Source organism: Felis catus, chromosome C2 (assembly GCF_018350175.1).
Source record: "Felis catus isolate Fca126 chromosome C2, F.catus_Fca126_mat1.0, whole genome shotgun sequence".
Classification (NCBI taxonomy): Eukaryota; Metazoa; Chordata; class Mammalia; order Carnivora; family Felidae; genus Felis; species Felis catus.
The window spans coordinates 35,535,859-35,556,002 of NC_058376.1; the positions used below are offsets into that span (position 1 = coordinate 35,535,859).

Consider the following 20,144-nt stretch of genomic DNA (forward strand, 5'->3'; position numbering starts at 1 on the left):
TTATTTGGAATTCAAACATATTACCAACTTACTAATATTTTATATATTTCCCCTCATTTTATAATCACCCATTTTGATTTATCTGCATTTTTTACAAAGTCTGCTGCTTACATTTGTTCCTTCTCTTATATTTCCCCATACTTAACTTGTTGTTCTGATGCATTTACTTTTTAGTAAAGTCTTTTCTTAGATATTGTTCTTTGAGAGTGTAGGGACCAAGGGAAGGATGTCCCAAGATGGGCCACTTTAGTATGAACATTATTTTTAGTTAAAACTAATCAAAGCCCAGTAATGGGAAGAAAGCTCTCTTCCTAGTCCTCAACTGCCTACATTTACATGGGGAAGGACAGCCTGTACCAGGAAGATAGTTATTAACAGAGACTATTTTACCTAAGAGACTATCCTTACCTAAGAAACTTATCTGCATAAAAAGGCAACCTTTGTTTTTTCAAAACATCTCCTTTCACCTTTCTGCTAATGTTCTTCCTCCTAGCTCTTTAACTCATGGAGCTTCTTGTTGCCTCATTTTCTTTGGAATTTCCACATCTGTGTGGATTCCTGGTAGGGAATTTGATTTTCTCCCGTTAATCTGTCTCATGTCAGTTTGATTCTTAGTCCAGGTAGAAGGACCTTGAAGCACAGAGGAAGGTCTTTCTCCCCAAGAGAATGCAGGCTGATGTCTTCTCTCCTTCCCTACATATCTACAAACATTCCTATTTCATGGTGATAGGTGAATGAATGATTGCTTGAATAGGTATACATTTATTAGGAACTAACTCCTTTTCCCAAGTGTTTTATGAATGGTATTCCTTATGCTGTACCTGTTTAAAGTCATTGGTTCCTATTCTTTAAATGGCGATCTCTCTCTCTCTCTCTCTCTCTCTCTCTCTCTCTCTCTCTCTGGCAACTTGTGAGAACACTTATTTGTATTTTAAAGATTATACCCAAGGCTATATTCATTTTCTAATCTGTCTGTCATAAATTTGGTAAAACTTTCACTCAGAAAACCTCACTAATTCATTATTATTTCTTTATTTCCTCTATTTTTTCTGTTCTTTATTTCCTTTCCCAGTAATTTTATGTCAGTTTGGTGATCCTTTGAATTCTTGTTTTCTTCTCTTGTGATATGACACATTTTATTCATGCAATTAAAATTTTACATGTTAGAGTTATAAAATAGCTCCATGATAATATTTTCTAGTTGTATTTAGTGGGAAAGAAAACGGAAAATTGTACTTACTCCATCTGATCCAAATGAGGAAACTTTCTAGTGACTGAAATGAAAAAAAGAAAGAAAGAAAGAAAGAAAGAAAGAAAGAAAGAAAGAAAGAAAGAAAGAAAGAAAGAAAGAAAGAAGTTAGGCATCAGATGACACAAAGTTTAACAACAAAACAAAGAATAGTAAATTTAAAGATAGACCTAAAAATCACTCCATATGTAACAGAGATAAATGTGGAGATGAAAAATATGAAAGACAAGTTTATAATCATGGAGAATAAAATGAAGTGCAGAATATATTAAGTTAGAATTCTAAAATTAGACAATAAAGAGAATGAGTAAGAAAAAATAGGAAAAAGAAGCTGAGAAATTTCTAGAATCAATAATTATTCTAGAAAGAATTAAGCATATTGATAAAACAGCTTCTATTTATCTAACACCACTCTAAAATATGTGAAGCTGAAAAAAAGATATGTAAAATATGTAATTAGCAAAATTTGTGTGTCAGATCTCTAAAGAAATTCTACAAATCAATAAGAAAAACAATATGGGAAGAAGAGACAAAAGATAAGAAGAATCATTTTTTTTCAGAAGATGAAACACTAATGGAGAACAAAACCATATACAAAGTTTACTTTCTTTCGTAATCAAAGATATGCAAATCAACACCATAAGGAGACTTCATTTTACATGTGTTTTAAATTTATTCAACACTTATTTCATTGAGTTTTCATTAATTACAAGGCATTGTACTAAAAACTTCAGAGGCTATAAAGTTGAAGAATACAAAGCAGGCTAACTGCCGTCACCAAGTTTACAAAATGGCAGCAGAGAAATAATTTCTATGGAGATAGGGTAAAAAAATAGTATCCCAGTTAAAGGAGGCATCCTTAACAATAAACTATTAACACTGTGAATGTAAAATATTTACTTTTTGGTCTTTTGAAACAGAATTAATTATTCACTTTATTTATAATATTAGAATAGGGCTTTTCTAAAAATTAGTGCTACATATATCTGCTTCCCTCAATACATGGTAAGTTTAATGACAGCAATCTACTTTTTTATCTTGGACAGTGGAGTACATCACTGCATCTGTCTCTTAACAAAATTTAATTGCATGAATAAAATATACAAAAAAATCATTTATCCATTGGAATAGAAATTGAAATCCAGACAAATAAATATCTAATTCTTTAGTAGACAAAAAAAATCAATGAAGATGAAGTGACATGAAAACCATATTTTAAGAAGATAAATTTACCTACCCTCTACTTGATAGACTGGATAAAGGAAGAGCCTGTTACAAGGCAATGAATACAGTCCATTGTGAGAGAACAAGCATGTGAACAAGGGCAGCAGCAGATGAGTAAAGATGATGGGACTATTCAACAGGCAAATTGAATCTTAAATGAACAGTCTTTAACAGCCCATAAGGTGGGTATTGACGGCTAAGAGAAAACAAAGGAGGAAAGGACGCAGAATATTTGTTCAGTATGAAACTTCTCTGTAGTGTGTTGAGTAGATCATTTCAACTGCATGTTCAAAGATGAAATTAATCTAGTGAACCGGTTAAAGAGAAACAAACACCAACACAATTGAATTGTGTGTCAATAGCTATCCAAGGTGGCTCAGAATAAAAAGAGTAAAGAAATTTGATTGTGCATTAAAATATGCAAATTATTCAGTGTGGAAATGGTTTCTGGGAAAAGATGAATATTGTAAAGGATTATATTAACAAAAGAGTAAATGGAATTGGAAAATAGGAGTAGCAGATGTTATCTTTTGTATTCTACTTGTCAGAGCCAGCAGGTCCTGCATTTTCAACATTATGATTTAAATTTCTCTTGCCCACCATCCACTAGGCATCAGGTGTTTGAACTTAATCTCAATACTGGAAACCTTCAAACAAAATGAGACACTGTACTTGGGAAGCATTGCTATCTAAGTTTTTACAATTTGAGCCCCTATTGTCAAATTCTTCACATACAATTACTCAATATGAATCAGGATATTTATAGTATGCTTTACACCTTAACGAACTTGAAAAATTCTTTCCCTGTTTGTTAATCTGTCTATACATGTGCAATCTATGCTTCTCACTCTTTATCTACTTGTATAATAATATATAAAAACAGATATGTAAATAGTATATTAAAACTAGACTAAATTATTCCCAAACGCTCAAAACTATATTCTTATTCAAGTTCTGGAAATTAATTTTAAAATGCTGTTTTGAGTTTCCTAACATAGATAATACTTATACATAAGTAGGAACTAATATGAGGTGGTTTTGGAAATCTAAATCTACTTTCTAACTTGGATACAACTTCCATTTGAAGAGTTTCTTTGTTATATTGCAGATGTCTTCTATCCCAAGTTAAATCTTAATACATTATGTTGGTGAATTATCAGACTCAGTATGTAATCACCTGAATATATTTAATGGTTTTAATTCATAATATATTTATATAGATTTGACCAGAAAAAAACAAACATTGAAGTGATTTAAAGTGAGAACAACTAAATTTCTGCTAAGATATTGTATAATTTAACATCTTGCCTTTCAGTTACCCTCTCACTAATTATGAAAATGATGTTTGCTTATCACTATTTCAAAAGAAGAGCTAGTTGATGATTAGTAGTGTAATAGGATCTCTGGTTCTTTGGAAGAATATTCACCAGGGGAATACGTATAGCATCACAGAATTGATTTAGACTTAAAAAATATTTTTGGTTTTAATGGTGTGGGTACAAAAATGATCTCTTTAGCTTTACTCTATATTTATAGTCCCCATTGAGATGAAGGCTGGTATTTCTGTCAACCAGATGACAGTCTCAGTTATTTCTCACCACACCTATGCTTGCCATTTTTTGAAACACCCCTTACAGGAATTATTATAAAACAACTACCAAAACTTTTGTCTTTTAAATAACAATGGGGTGACATTATTGAACCAAATTCGTATCAATAAATTTTTTTCTAGACACCAACATAATTGCATTTTTTCTACTGTCTTGCCTGGGCAGACAATCAGGTTCTCTAGGGAAATAAGTATTTCTGTTAATAGCTTTCTCATGAACCTAATGTATAAGTAAACTATCAATTTCAACAAATAAAACAAATTATAACACCGTTCTAACAGTAAATACACATATACAATTCATGTATATGCTTTAATATTTCATAAATTGCACCAAAACCTTACAGTGCATTGAGGTCATCAATAGTCATCTTATTAACTATTTCATAGTAAACTTGAATCTTTTTTGCCTCTTTCCTTTTTGTCAAATAACATTTTTATATAATTTTAATGCAAAATATGATCTGTGTCTTATTTTGGATGCTACGTGACATAGGAAAAATAACTTTACTTGATTCTTGTCTTAAGAAATTTAAATTTTAATCTCCCACTCATTAAAGTATTTAATTCTTATTTCCACAATCCCATGTTGTAACCTAACAGCAGGAATAGATCAGTTTTTTAAACTACGTATCTATCTACACTAGATATAAAAATAACTACCAGTATAAGATTTTGAGATATGTTTTCTGCTCTAATTAGAATGGATTGGTTAAGATGTATTCTTTGTTGATTTTTATGAGGTTGAAAATAAGCAGAAAATAAAACTGTATTATCCAATACACATAATGATCATTTATGTTGAAGTTCATGGTGAAACAAATAGAATAATCTTCCATAGTTATTTTGTGTGATGAGTAGCAAAATTAAAAGTAACTTGTATCATCAAAACGTTTTATTATTAATTTAAAAATCAAAGACAAATGTGTATTGTAAATCTTAAGTGCATATTACTTTTAATGCAGTTTTATATTTTGGGTACCTTATACATAATAAAAATTGAATCAGTATTACAACTCAAGATCAGAAAATAAATCAATTGTGGCCATTCTCATTTTAATGGTTTTTGGTCTTTCTACTTACGAAATATTTACCTTAATTTTTAAATGATTTTGACTGGCAAAGAACTTGAAATGAGCTAAAGCTTAAAACTATTTGTAATATCCGCTTACTCTTCTGTAAATTTTATAAAATAGCTTAGGGCATTTAAGTAGCAATTAAACACTTCATACATTATTTGACAATTGTCTGTTAGTGCTTTAATATTCCCAAGGTCTAAAGTGGTTTACCATGATCAAGGTGGAAAGACCATGTGGGGGTAGCCTTGAAAACTATAGTATAATTAACTTGATTAGTTTCTATACATGTTTAGATTTTTTAAATCTACACTGGATGAACTTGTCTAACTCAGAAAAATATAGCATTATTTTTATATTAACCATTAATTATTATTGTTTTCATATATCAAATAATTTTAATTTATATAAGAAATCAAAAACATCAGTTTTTATGTTGATAAAAAAAAGTGAAGACTATTTGTTTTATAAGTAAATCCATAATTTTATCCATAATTTCCTTTTCTGCAATAGCATAATATTCTGAAAAACTCAATTTTTTCATATTTTCATAATATTTAGCTTATGATACAACATTTAAAAAATTTTCCTGTCTTTAAAAATCTCTGCAACACTGTCTAAAATACACTGTTTAAAAATACACTGCAACACGTGTATAGGCAAATCAGGTTTTTATTACAGTCATTTGTTTAGAATATAGCAATATGCTTCAAAGTAAATGTAGAAAAAATGAATTCCTTGAAAATTGTAATGGAATAAATATAAATGTTGATTTATCCAACTTTTTATATTTATGGTTTAGCATATTAATTTAAGTAACATACACATATGTACACACATTCATAGGCAGACATGTACATACATACATATTGTACATGTATTTGTATGCACACAATGTAAATACATTCTGTATCTATAAATTTATACATAGTATGTACAAACACAAGTGTACCATTACCCCTTATGATATAATATGTATGTTCTTACTGAGTCAAAAGATCAAAAATGTGTAAACAATAATAGAACAAATCTATTTTTCTCCCGGATACTGAAGAATGAATAAGGTGAATCATCATTAGTTTGACATTCTTCCTTTCTTTCTTATAAAGACAACCTCACAGAAAGATCAGAAGCTTCTAAGTTGATTTTTCAAAAGTAGAAGCAGTAACAAAACTAATTTTTGCAGTATAAACACCATTTCCTGGGAGTCCTGAAAGTATCACAAATTCATGGTGTGACTAGGGTATTTATAAAATCTGGACTTTAGATTCTTTGTGTAATCAAAGCAGTGAAAAAGAGCAGTGGCATCCAGTATATTTTTAAACTTCAATACACTGTAATAAATGCATTTAAGAATAACAGACTAGATGACATAGACCAACCTCCTTTTCAGAGGACATTTAGAAAAGCGTGAAATTTTAGAAATGCCATCTTGAAAGAACTAACAAACAAACAAGATAGTGAATAAATACTGATCCAAATTGAAAAATGGACAGAAATCCAAAGTTATTCATTTGATTGGGGACAATTTTTGCCTTTGGAGGATGTTGATCTCAAAGACAAGGATTAAGATTGTGCAATGCTTTTGACAGCCTTCAAGTTATAGTGTGAAATTAAAATCCAAAAAATGTCATAGTGAACACTCATTACTTTGGAAAGGAATCCTAAAAACTCAAATTCTAGAAATATGGGGAATTAAAAAAAATAAATAAATAACTCAAATTGACTGACTCCCTCCATGACCGTCTTGGATGACCCAGAAAAATTTAACCCCGACAAGACAATTGCCTTTTTGTTGTCTTTGAGCACGTATCAGAAGCAAATTGGAATCTTCTCTAGAGAATGACATCGTGCAGGACCTCAATTATTTCTACAATTTCTCAAAATATATGTACCTCTCATAATCGATACATCCAGATATTGGAATTATCAAACAGTTAACTTCAAAATAACTATTCTTTCTTTATTCAATGAGATGTTAAAAATTAAATATTGCAATAGAGAATTGGAAACCACAAAATGAACTAATTTGAAAAAGTACTAAGTAGAAATTCTAAAAATTAATATATTGACTAAAATTAAGACAAAATTAAAATTAGTGAGTATAATTACGAGTAAATGGAATACAGGAATGAAGTTAAATGAACAGATAACCAGAAATCCATTATATGTTTCAATCTCAAGATAGAGATTTTAGCAACTCAAGGTAAATGAAAAAAAACCCAACTGAGGTATGAAATTATTTTAAACTGATTGTTTAAAATAATGGAAATACAACATCTACACACAGTAGGAAGGTAAACAGAGCAGAGAGGGATACATGTAGCCTTAAATACATATATTAGAAAAATTTAAAACACAAAATCAATAAACTTTATACATATTTATAAGTAAATATATACACATAGAAAAGAGTAGTAAAATATAAAGAGATCACCTAATAAAAATTATATAAAGAAATCACCTAATAAAAATTATCAAAGCTATTTATGACTCTTTTAAAAGACTAAATGACACTCTAGAGTCACTCTAGACTCTGCATATGTTAATGATATATTAAATAATTCTTGGATAAAGCTAATAACAATATCTTTGAAAGTTTAAAAGAAAGGGACAAATTCCTAGAGAAACTTACAACTACAACTTATCGAAACTAACATGACATATAGAAAATTAGGTATTTATCTATAATTTGTTATTAATATTTTTAAATGTATAGAAAAGTAAAAATACCTTCATAGCAAATGTTCACATACTCAGCACCTAGATTCTATTAATACTTTACTACACTTGTTTTATTACATAACTCTAAACATTCCTCTTGCTAGCCATCAATCCATTTTATTTTGGAAGCATTGGGAAATAAATGATAGACATTAGTACAATTCCTCTAATTTTTATATGCAACTTTCTATTGATGGAAAACTTGCATTTAATGAATTTTACAAATTTTAAGAGAATGTTTAGTGGGTTTGACAAATGCATAGACCTGTGTAGCCCTAAAACCTTCCAAGGTGTAGAACATTGCCTGATGGCCCCTTCTAGTCAACTCCTTTTTCCTCCAAAGATAATCATTTAAATTTTTTACCATAATTTAATTTTGTCTGTTCTAGAATTAATATAAATGGAATCATAGAGCATGCACTTTTTAATGTAAAACTCCTTTCACTCAGTACAATGATTTTGAGATTCATATTGGTCATTGTGTATAAGTAGTTTATCTCTTTTTGTTGCTGAGTAGTTTCTCATAGGGTGATTTTACTGTATTTTTTTAGCCATTCTTCTATTGATGGATACCGAGGTTATTTTTAGTTTTGGACTATTATGAATGAAGCTGTTATGAACATCTTTAAGAAGTCATTTCTAAAATGTATTCAGAAATTAAAAGAACAAGGCATAGTTAAGATACTTTTGAAAAATAGAGTTTGAGAGTTTGTATTACAGGATTTCAAGCCTAGGATAGACAAATAGACCAAAGAAAGATAATAGAAAGGTGGACACAATCACACACACGCACACACACACACACACACACACACACACACAGGGGAACTTAATTTATGACAAAGGTGGCACTATTAGTAATCATAAAAATATGTCTACCATTAGCAGTATAATTTGTGCCACTGGCAATAGTCCTTGGAGTTCATTGATATTATTGATTTATTGATGTTCTTAGTTTTCAATCATCAGTTTTATGTTTTTCCATGAAGTTTCGAGTTGAGGTTTTGGTGTAAAAAGTTCACTTTTCTTCAAGGTAGTTGGTATACAAAGAATTATTCTTTATAATTTTAGTTTCCCTGAGGCTCTCTCTCTGCAAGGCCAGACTCCAATCAAGAGTCTATTAAAGTCAAATACCTACAAAATAGAAAGCAATAGTTACTTGTTCTCAATATAAATCTTGTCCCTCTTTGCTGAATTAAGAGTTCCTTTTAGATTGGTTTAGGAAAACCAATTAAAAAATCCCCCAATATTTGCATTTAAAAAAAGAAAATACACCATAAAGAACTAATGATTGATACATTGTAAGGGTGATATACTTTTAAGCACACAGTTTTTCCAATTAAAACTTGCCAAGAGGAACAAATTATCAACTCTTGTTTTGATACAATGGGAGATATAATTGTATACTCATATTTTTCAGTCCAATTTGCATTTGATTAAACTTTTCATTTTGATTTTCAACACATAAGAGCTGATAAGAAAGATATATCCATGTGAATAGTAAATGTTGTAAGAAATAAAAAAAAATTGCCTTGGAAGTAGGCTTCCTAGAGTATGTTGCTCTTTCAATGGTAAAAAGTAAATCAGAAGATGAAAAATGTTAACTATGTCCAGAGAGTGTAAAATAGAGATGAGCGTGGAAGTATTTACATGTGGCCACAACATGGGACATGAAATGAATGTTTGGTTTATTTTTCCCACTTCCATCATCCATGGCCTGTGTAGGAACGTGTGAGGATGTTCTATATTAGCATATTATATCAGGACACTATATCAGAATAGGCAAAGTTGAGGGGAGCCCTACACAAGTGTCAATCATTGTCTCCTACTCTATTCCTAGGTGGGAAGAAACAGAGCCAATTGTTTTGCTTTGCCATGAAAATAATTAAATGAAAAGCTTCTTATTGAAAGAGAGGTAGAAAAGAGTTGAAAAAGAAAGTAGATAGGAGACATGTGAGAAATATTAGGTCAATCCACAAAATTAGGAATGCACCTAATAATCACTTCTGTAACATAAGATGATTCTTGATACTATGAGACTGGCCACTTCCCACTTGTAGTCGGCTATATGGCAAACCCTATGATAAATCCAGAATTCTTTTTTTTTTTTTTTTTATCAAGGGGAGTACTACGATGGCAAGGTGGTTGATCTAATGGTTAGCTTAGAGTAGATACAGAAGTTATCTAGGTTCATGAAGATGCTAGCCTTCTGCTAGCTTGACAGCAGCTGCCAGTCAAGATCTCCTAAGCCTCACTCACATGTCATATTACAGAGGAATCACTGAATGTCCTGGGCAATGAATGAGAGCAAGTGAGATAGCAGAGACTGAGCTTCTGGGCACCACCTATGCATAGCTGAGATTTGATGGAAACATTAGTAGAGAAAGCCAGCGAAGAACCCCAAGACCAGGTGTGGATCTCCTATCACCATGGTATGTATCCACAGTATGTTCCTCTGACTTTTCCCTATTTCCTCTAGGTGATGGTCCAGAAGATAGAGGATAGAGGAGAAAAAGGAAGAACTCTCAAATATAGTAAAAATTCAGAAACGAAGCTTCTAATCATGACTAGTTCTTGAATTACGTTAATCATGTTAGACCTTGAATTAGATTATATAGCTTGTCCAAAAGGTATGGAGATTTAGACCTGAAGAAAGAAGAAAGAAAGATAGAAAGAAAGGAAGGAAGGAAGGAAGGAGGGAAGGAAGGAAGGAAGGAAGGAAGGAAGGAAGGAAGGAAGGAAGGAAGGAAGGAAGGAAGGAAGGAAGAAAGAAAGAAAGAAAGAAAGAAAATAAATCCTTAAATTAAAATTAACTATCTCACCGTAGTTGCCAAAAGAAATGAGTAACCCCTAAGGGAAATTTAGCTATGTAATAAAAAATCAGTGCCTTTGCACATCTGATTGGTAGTTATCCAGTTTATACCACTTACAAAAATGAGATTTATGGGGCTCCTGGGTGGCTCAGTTGGTTGAGTGTCTGACTTTGGCTCAGGTCTTGATCTCACAGTGTAAGTTTCAGGCCCACATTGGGTTCTGTGCTGATGGCGTGGCACTTGCTTGGGATTCTCTCTCTCTCTCTCTCTCTCTCTCTCTCTCTCTCTCTCTCTCTCTCCCTTCCTCCCTCCCTCCCTCCCTCCCTCCCTCTCTCTTTAACCCTCCCCTCTTGCTCACTCTCTTTCTCTCTCAAAATAAGTAAAGAAACTTAAAAAAATAATAAAAATAAATAAAAATGGGATTTAGTAAGATGAGAAAACATAAATGTTGTTTCTGCTCTGGGCCCTGCATGACCCCCTTCATTCTTTCTGGCTTTATCAATCTAGTAGCTTGTCAATCTAAATTCTCTGTGACAGTAAGCACTTCTATTCCTTCCACTTAGGTAAGTGAGTCTTTAAGAGGTTAGGTATAAGAAATGTATTAGAATCAACATGGCTTCTGTGGGAGAATATAGAGTGCTTCCAGTATAATATGAAGTCGGGAGAAAGATTCATATGTATGAATAGATAAGACAAAATGTCATCAACAAGAGATAAAGTAGTTTCAAGTTTGAGGAAGTAGAGGAAGAGAGAGATAATAAGATGTTTCATGATTAAAAAAATTTTTTTACATTTATTTATTTTTGAGAGACAGAGGGAGACAGAGCACAAGTGGGGGAGAGGCAGAGAGAGAAGGAGACACAGAATCCAGGCTCTGAGCTGTCAGCACAGAGCCCCACGCAGGGCTCGAACCCACAAACCTCGAGATCATGACCTGAGCTGAAGTCGGACGCTCAACTAACTGAGCCACCCAGGTGCCCCTCATGATTTTTTTAAAATAATGTTTATTTATGTTTGAGAGAGAGAGAGAGACAGAGTGTGAGCAGGGGAGGAGCAGAGAGAGAGGAAGACACAGAATCTGAAGCAGGCTCCAGGCTCTGAGCTGTCACCACAGAGCCTTACATGGGGCTCAAAATCCCAAACCACAAGATCCTACCTGAGCTTCAGTCAAAATCTTAACTGACTGAGCCACCCATGCACCCAAAGATGTTTTGTGATTCATGAAGAATGTCAAAACAAACAGGATCCATACCCCATATCTTTTTTACTATGAGCATCATCATGCTTTACTGTAGATATTCTTAAAAAAAGAAATGATAGCAACTGTAAATCATGAGAAACAGCAAAACAATGATATTCATCATGAGATAATAATCACCTACTTCAGAAAAGTTTTCAAAACTCAGGCTTCTTTATCCTTAATAGGCTATTTATTAAAGGGCAAAAAAAATTATAACTCCCTTGAACAGCAAGCACAATATCATGATTTTCCTCTGCTAAAGATAGAAAACCTTTACACATGTCTATTGGCAATGGTGATTCACAAATGTCAGCATGATGCTTTGTTTTTTAACTTTATCAATAATATCAGTAGTACTCTACTTGATTTCAGTCACTCTGAGGAATCCAAATACGCACTACATTCTCTAGGGCCTTAGGTCCTAAAAAGAAGACATCAGTTCAAAATAAGCAAAAAGCAGAAAGGTCAAAAGGGGTTTTAAGAGAACTTGTAGCCAAAATGAGGGGAAAAATATGTGTGTATGGGGTGTGCATTAAAATTTCACCAAAAATTATATTATAATCATTCTAATACATAAGGCTTTCAAGTCCTATTTTTTTCACTATATTTATTATTGATGGCTGATAAGAATGTCAAGTATATTCTAATATATCCTGTAGATATGATCTCTGAATTACTTTATGGAATCACATCTACCTCTTTCCACACTGACTGCTGAAAATTGTACAGTTTTATAGATGGAAATAGAGTATCTTTTGTAAATTATTAGTGAGATGTTAATAAATATTCCATGACAAAAGGGACTATAATTGATAAGTTTGAGAAGTGTTAGTTTAAAAAGTTAAACAACTTTGTGTATTTCAGGGTTTCTCAAAAAAATTGCTAATGAGAATTCTAAGAATATAGTAGTGGAAGATGCCCTGCTTAGGAAGTCATAAGGGTGATTAAGAGACAAGATTACTCAACATGTGGGGAGTGGTATTTTACTGGATTTTAAAGTCACTAATATGGTACAAGGAGCCCAGGAAGTGAGGCTGGAGAAATGGGCAGAAATCAATTATGTGGGGCTTTGTCATTATTCTAAGAGGAGTGGAAGGTCCTTGAAAGATTTCAAACAGAAGAGTAAGTAACCTGGGTGTTCAAAGATGATTCTGGCAGCATTGCAGAATGGATTTGGGTGTGGAAGAAAGCAAGGAGGTCCAAGTCAAGAGAATATACCAGCAGTTGAAAGGAGGTAAAGATCTTTAGATCTTCAGTCCCTCTATGACCTACAGCTGTTCTAGTCAAAGGAGATATCAGTAAACAAGATAGATAAAGACTCTACTTATTTAGAATGTATATTCTCCTGGATCCAGAAATATAAACACATGTGTAGGCAAACTCACTGCATAAGTAATACAGATTTAAATGATCATAATGACTCTGAAGAAAACAAATCAAATACAAGACTATTTGTAAAATAATAAATTAGAATTCATAGAATTGAAAATAACATTCTTAAAACTAAAACCTAAGTGGACAAGTTAAATAGAGACAGCTGAAAGAAAAAGGTGGACAGGAAGATATTAACTAGAATGAAACACAAAGTGAAAAGATTTGAAAAGCAGGTGGGAAAGAAATTGAGAGAAAAGGAGAAAATTTATGATGATAAAGGTCAGAAAATCTGCTACCTTTGGGTGGTTATTTATTGTGACACAATGACAGCCTTCTGAAAATGTTCCATATCATTGGTGTGTACAAAAATAAGTTTGTATCAAGCCACATTCCTATAATTGGCTCAATGTACTGTATGTTAGCAATACCTCAAAAAAGTAAAATCAAAACAAAATATAAAGTGGATAGAAATAAAAAATTAAAAATATGTTTATTAGAACTTTATATTCAGAGAAGTAAGGGAATAGATGAAAAGCAAAGAGAGAGAAGCCTGGAAAATTTCCAATGGTGGTTTGTTTAATCTTTGTTTTTGTTTTTTAATAGTAGAAACATGAAGGGAAAAGAGACTATAAAATTAACTTTGACAGGGGAGAAGAGAGTTTGAATTTTGCTTATCTTAGTGTTTTTAAAAAATCTTTGCAGTACCTCTGTAGCTTCATAAGGTTCATACAGAACGTTCATATAATATAGTGTGAGGGACAATCTATAACACATGGATACTGGATATTCAACTGAAAATTATTCTAGGCGTTTATTTAAAGCAAAGACCTCAAAAAAGGCAACAGAAAACTTCTTTTTTAAGTTATTTTTCTATTTATTTTTGAGAGAGAGAGGAAATGCACAAGTGGGGGATGGGCAGAGAGAGAGACAGAGAGAGAGAGAGAGAGAGAGAGAGAGAGAGAGAGAGAATCCAAAGCAGGCTCCAGGCTCTGAGTTGTCAGCACAGAGCCCAATGTGGGGCTCAAACCTACGAACTGTCAGATCGTGACCTGAGCTTCACTGACTGAGCCACCGAGACACCCCACAACAGAAGATTTATTGAAAAGGAACTAGAAGGTTTTACGCTAAGTGAAGTTAGTCAGTCAGAGAAAGACAAATGTCATATGACTTCACTCATATGAGGAATTTAAGACACAAAACACATGAACATAAGGAAGGGAAGCAAAAATAATATAAAACAGGGAGGGGGACAAAACATAAGAAACTCTTAAATATAGAGAACAAACGGAGTGTTGCTGCAGGGATTGTGGGAGGGGAGATGGACTAAATGGGTAAGGGGCATTAAGGAATCTACTCCCCAAATCATTGTTGCACTATATGTTAACTAACTTGTATGTACATTAAAAAAATAATAAGAATAAAAATAAATAAATAAATTGATTAATTAAAAAAAGAGAATCTGGGGGTGCCTGGGTGGCTCAGTCAGTTAAGCATCTGACTTCAGCTCAGGTCATGATCTCCTGGTTTGGGGATTTGAGCCCCACGTCAGGCTATATGCTGACAGCTCAGAGCCTGGAACCTGCTTCAGATTCTGTGTCTTCCTCTCTCTCTGCTCTTCTCTGCTCATTCTCTGTCTCGCATATATGAATAAATTAAAAGTAAATAAATAAATAGAAAAAAGAATCGAACCTTAACCAACTGAGCCACCCAGGTGCAAAAAAAAAAAACATAAACACATAAATAAATAAATAAATAAATAAATAAATAAATAAATAAATAATAAAAATTAAAAAAAGAAAGGGATGTTAGGACTTGGAATGTAAAGAGAAATGGTGCTATAGCTCTATTACTACTTTCAAAGCAACTGGTGCCCTTTAGATTAATCACAACTGTTACACTTTTTTATAACTTTATAGGAAGCCATGAGAGGTATAAGCAAATCTTCTTGAGCTTGTAGGTTCCAGGATGCTAATTGAACAAATAAATATTAAAACAAGAACAGTCTTCTTAATAAGCCTTCCAGGGTTATACTTACAATTTCCTCATTATTTATTTTTCTTCATCCTTCATTTTCATGCCTCCATTCTTTTCCTATGATATACAGTTGTATATTCCACAGTGACTATTGGAAAAGCCATGTCATCTCATAAGCAAAGTTCAGCCTATGGTTCTCTACTGCACCTTCAGTATAATGCACAGCATTTTTCACAATTTGCACCACAGAGATGCCTGTAACAACTCGATTTTCTGTTTACTCATGCACAAAAATATTACTGAACATTCTGTAACAGGTTAGATTCTCCAGAAGATACTAGGGTAGAATTTCAGATGTAAGATGTATATTAAGAAATAGCAGTGAAAGGAAGGATCGGAGAGGAAGAATTTAAGCCATGATATAAGCCTACATAGTGTTGGCCAACTTAGCTGAGAAATCTCAAATGACTACTGCCCATCAAAATGTCCTATGTCAGACATAAATGGCTGAGATTTTCTATTCTGTCTCACTAGAGACCAGAGTTCAGAGTTGTTGGGATGGTAAGCACAAAACCTCCCAGTAGGTACTGGAGATAATGATAAATGGGCCCATTCCTATTTATATCTCTTATTACCAGAGCCATGTATTTTTCCTTTTGAGGATAGAGTACTACTTTTTTGTTCTCTGATTTTATTAATATACTGCATGCTAGAGGATAGCAAAACATCCTCACAGAGTATTGTCTCTGAGTGGACACTTCAGTTATATCTTCAACAGCCATGACAATGCTGTAACAACTTTAAGTACATGATACAATAAATATATTTATTTTCTGTTCATGATCCCTCACCCAACCTATTAAATTATTTCCCTGGTCAGACATGTTTTTATGTAAGATTCCACATGGAAAAAAGCAAACACTTTCACATGCTATCATACTGCTGACTGGTCTCTATGGTCATAGAAGGTGACCAAATCATGGGTGGAATATATGACAATCTTTGTGAGAATAAAGTATCATTATAGGATGGAAAAGTCCCAATGTAGTCAATTTAAACCATGAAGTTTATCTGTCTTTGAGAAACTGTGCTGTATGAAAGGCTTAGCACTTTTCACTATTGTTGGCAGGGTGTACATTTGACATCAGCAGTAGATGGTTCAGTATTGATAAGTGTAAGTATGGGTTCATCGTGTTGGCCATTGGTAGCCTCCATATCTATCAGTGTGGCCACTCTCTTCATGTATTCATTATGGCAGGATTGGGTTGCCCAAGACAGAAGGGCCTATAAAACTTCTGTCAATGTCCATTAACACCCACATACTGAAATAACCAAGCACCCAATTATATATAAACTAAATTGTTTTCATTGTTTTTTCCCTTTAGCCGGTCATATGGAATTCTTCCATAAAATCGCAGGCACATACTGAAGGAACAGTGCTGCTGTAGAAGTGGCAGATGCCATACTGCTTGTGACTTCTTGTCTTGCTTATTCTCATGTATGCCTTTACCACTTTATTTTACAATAGATTATTGCTAGACCTTCATGACCACATGACTTGGTAGATCTCCAGGACCCTGTTCATAATACTAGCTCCAGCCACATATTCATTTAGTATCTCCTGGTCAAGTCTTCTTCCATACCTCCCAGGGCCTAGGTACATGTAAGAGTTGTTTTTCAAAAGGCATATAATTCTCTTATGGAGATTGCAAGGCCTTGCTTCAGAAATTCAGGGTCTGTGACATAATGCTTTTTTTTTTCTTTTTTTTTTTTAAATTTTTTTTTCAACGTTTTATTTATTTTTGGGACAGAGAGAGACAGAGCATGAACGGGGGAGGGGCAGAGAGAGAGGGAGACACAGAATCGGAAACAGGCTCCAGGCTCTGAGCCATCAGCCCAGAGCCCGACGCGGGGCTCGAACTCACAGACCGCGAGATCGTGACCTGGCTGAAGTCGGACGCTTAACCAACTGCGCCACCCAGGCGCCCCTATAATGCTTTTAATATGACTTGTTACATACTCCACATGGAATCTTTTCCCTCCACTGATACTATCAATTTCATAAAGTCTTCCAGATTATAAGGCCCAGTGACAGGGATGCTTATACCACACCTTAGATCTACTCCAAAGGTCTTTCCTGCTTTAAGACCCACTCAGAGCTGGAAGCCTTTTGCATGCCGGATTTATGACCACAGCATATTCCCGTGTGTGAAATTTATTGTTTCTAAAATATGAAAAGGTCCACAGGAAATTGTGCTTCCTACTTTGCAATTGGCCATGCAAAGTGCACTAATTTATCTTTTACTGTGGAGATTATGTCTTTTTTTCCCATTGGAATAAGTGTGTGTATATATATATATATATATATATATATATATATATATATATATGTATTTAAATATATATTTGTAACAGGATCTCTTTATTGAAGCTTGTTTTAAATTTTTTATTCATTTTTGAGAGACGTGGGGAAGGGACAGAGAGAGAAAGGGAGAGAATCCCAAGCAGGCTCCATGCTCAGCACAGAGCCTGATGAGGGACTTGATCCCACAACCCTGGGATCATGATCTAAGTGGTAACCAACAGTCAGACATTAACCTACTGAGCCACCAGACACCCCTATTTTTAATATTAAAATACAAAAAAATAAGCACATACTTTTTTGTTTCTTTTTTGGACACTTATATAGGTCTATTAGCCAAAATGGGCAAAGGCAATGAACTCCTTTCTTGTCCTCCACAGTCCTCATCCTGTGTTTGAAACTGCTGCCAGCCCTCCCTCCTTTCAACATAGAAATTCACAGTGACACTTTACACTACAGCTGTAACACATTATGCATTTCATATTGTGTGTGTGTCCCTTTCCTACATCTCCATACTTGAAAACAAAAATATTCACGGGTACATCCTTCCCAGTGGCATCAGTTCCTATGCCACAATGGGAGGTTGAGATCTTCTGGTCATTAATTATTTAGTGAAAGGAGTAGGGTGGCCAGAGCTGGAGTAACCATTTGCAGAGCCATACTCTGGTATCAGAAGGAGGACAGAAGAAATGGGACAGTGTGGAGGGCACAGTCGCAAGTTGGTAGTCTCAGTGAGAAACTGGGGAGAATTCTCCCCACCAGGTTTAGATAAATCAATGTGCCAAAATTAAAAAAAATATATATATATATATATATATATATATATATATATATATATAGCCTAAAAAATAATCAGTAGTTCAAACACTATTGAAATTTCAAACTGGCCCCAACAAGACAAATCATATAGCAGTAATAATCTAGATCTTTCCAGGAAGTGAAGGTAGAGCCCCTAGCATTCCTCCTGAGAGCCTCGTGTTCCCTGCTAGGTATCTGCCCTTACTACAGTTGTTGTTACTGCCCCATTTGCAAGTTCTCAATCCCAAACACAACAGGAAGAACCAGGACCATGAAGGAAATGGTCCCAATCCACAAGGCTTCCCTGGAAAACCTACACATTTTTTGGGCTACAAAGGGGGAGTTCCAAAGTAGCTCCCTCTGCAGAATGGACTCTCTCTGGGACCATCTTCATAAGACTCCACAGTCTCTCCAACAGTCTCATCTAGCTCCTCATCATCTTCCTTCTCCAGCTCCTCCTCAGGCTTCTAGGCACCATCTTTTGAAAGCAATTCATCCAGGGACAAGGACACCCTAGAGCTGCCAGTGGCAGTGGTGGACATAGCTCTAGAGATTATGTCTTGACATGCTTTGGACCACTAGACCCTTAAAAATATTATGGATATGACAAACCCTTTGGGTATTCACAGGACTAATCTCCTGATATCTGGAGTGCATGTGTCTTGCCATGACCTTTAGTATGTCCAATTCTTACTCGGCCTACCCAATCAATACGTCATCAGTGTAAGATCTATTTGGTGTTCAACAAACTATTCAGACAGTCCAGGTCTCTTTGTCCTATATTATGAAAGAGGGCAGAAAATAAACATAGTCTGGGAGAAAAATAAAAATATATATTCTCTGCTTCACGTGAATGCTAAACTGTTTCTCTATTCTGATAATAATGGAAAAGAGTTCAGTTGCCAAATCAATGGCTCATGCTATGTGTCTGAGTATTCCTAATATACTCTAGCAAAAATACCGCATCTAGCATGTTGGTTGTAGTCAAGGGTATGACTTCATTGAGCTTGAAATAGTCTGCAACAATTCTCCAGGGTCTATCTTCTTTCTTCAGGAATCATTCTGGTGAATCAGATAAAGATATGACAAACTACTGTCCCAAATCCTTTTGGATTCTTAAGGGTGGCACTAATTTCTGCTAAAACCTTGCCCAGAAGATGGTATTAGTTTTGATTTACTGTCTTGGCTGGATATAAATAATTGCAAAATCTTCCTTTTGACTTTACTTATTAGGTTAGCCTGTGTCCTATGGAGTAAGAACCCAGTGTGGGATTGTGCCAACTTGCAAGTATGTCAGTCCCAATTATATATTTGGGTACCAGGAAAGTGATGATTGGCTGTCTTTGCAAACAAGGTATGCAGTGTAAACCAGACTTTGTTCAAGACTCCTTTTGTTATTCCAGCCCTATGTAGTCGCACTTTAAAGGTTCCGTGATAATGCTTCAGATCTCTGGCTATCAATGGCCTCTCAGATTCAGTGTCATCAGTTTCCATGATCTGGATACCCCCTTTTGCTGAATGCACAATTCGCTGTCTAAATGGTGATACATCCCTTTGAGAGAATGATTGGCGGAACCATTATCTTGTATACTTGCTGTGTTGTGTAGGATATTTCTTCCTGAATACCCAGCCACATCTTCAGCTGATGGATTCCAGGGTGGTCAAATGGCTCAACTGTGGGAGCCATATATGGAATCATAA

At 34.1% G+C, this 20,144-nt stretch overlaps 1 long non-coding RNA gene across 2 annotated transcripts in view; it reads left to right on the forward strand.

Moving 5' to 3' along the window:
• The first annotated feature begins 8,791 nt into the window (after positions 1-8,791).
• LOC123379908 overlaps positions 8,792-20,144 on the forward strand; it is a 113,482-nt gene continuing 102,129 nt past the window's right edge. For both annotated transcript variants that reach the window (XR_006584943.1, XR_006584944.1), the window contains exon 1: positions 8,792-10,314. This is a non-coding gene — a long non-coding RNA (uncharacterized LOC123379908). The remainder of the gene's footprint in view (positions 10,315-20,144) is intronic.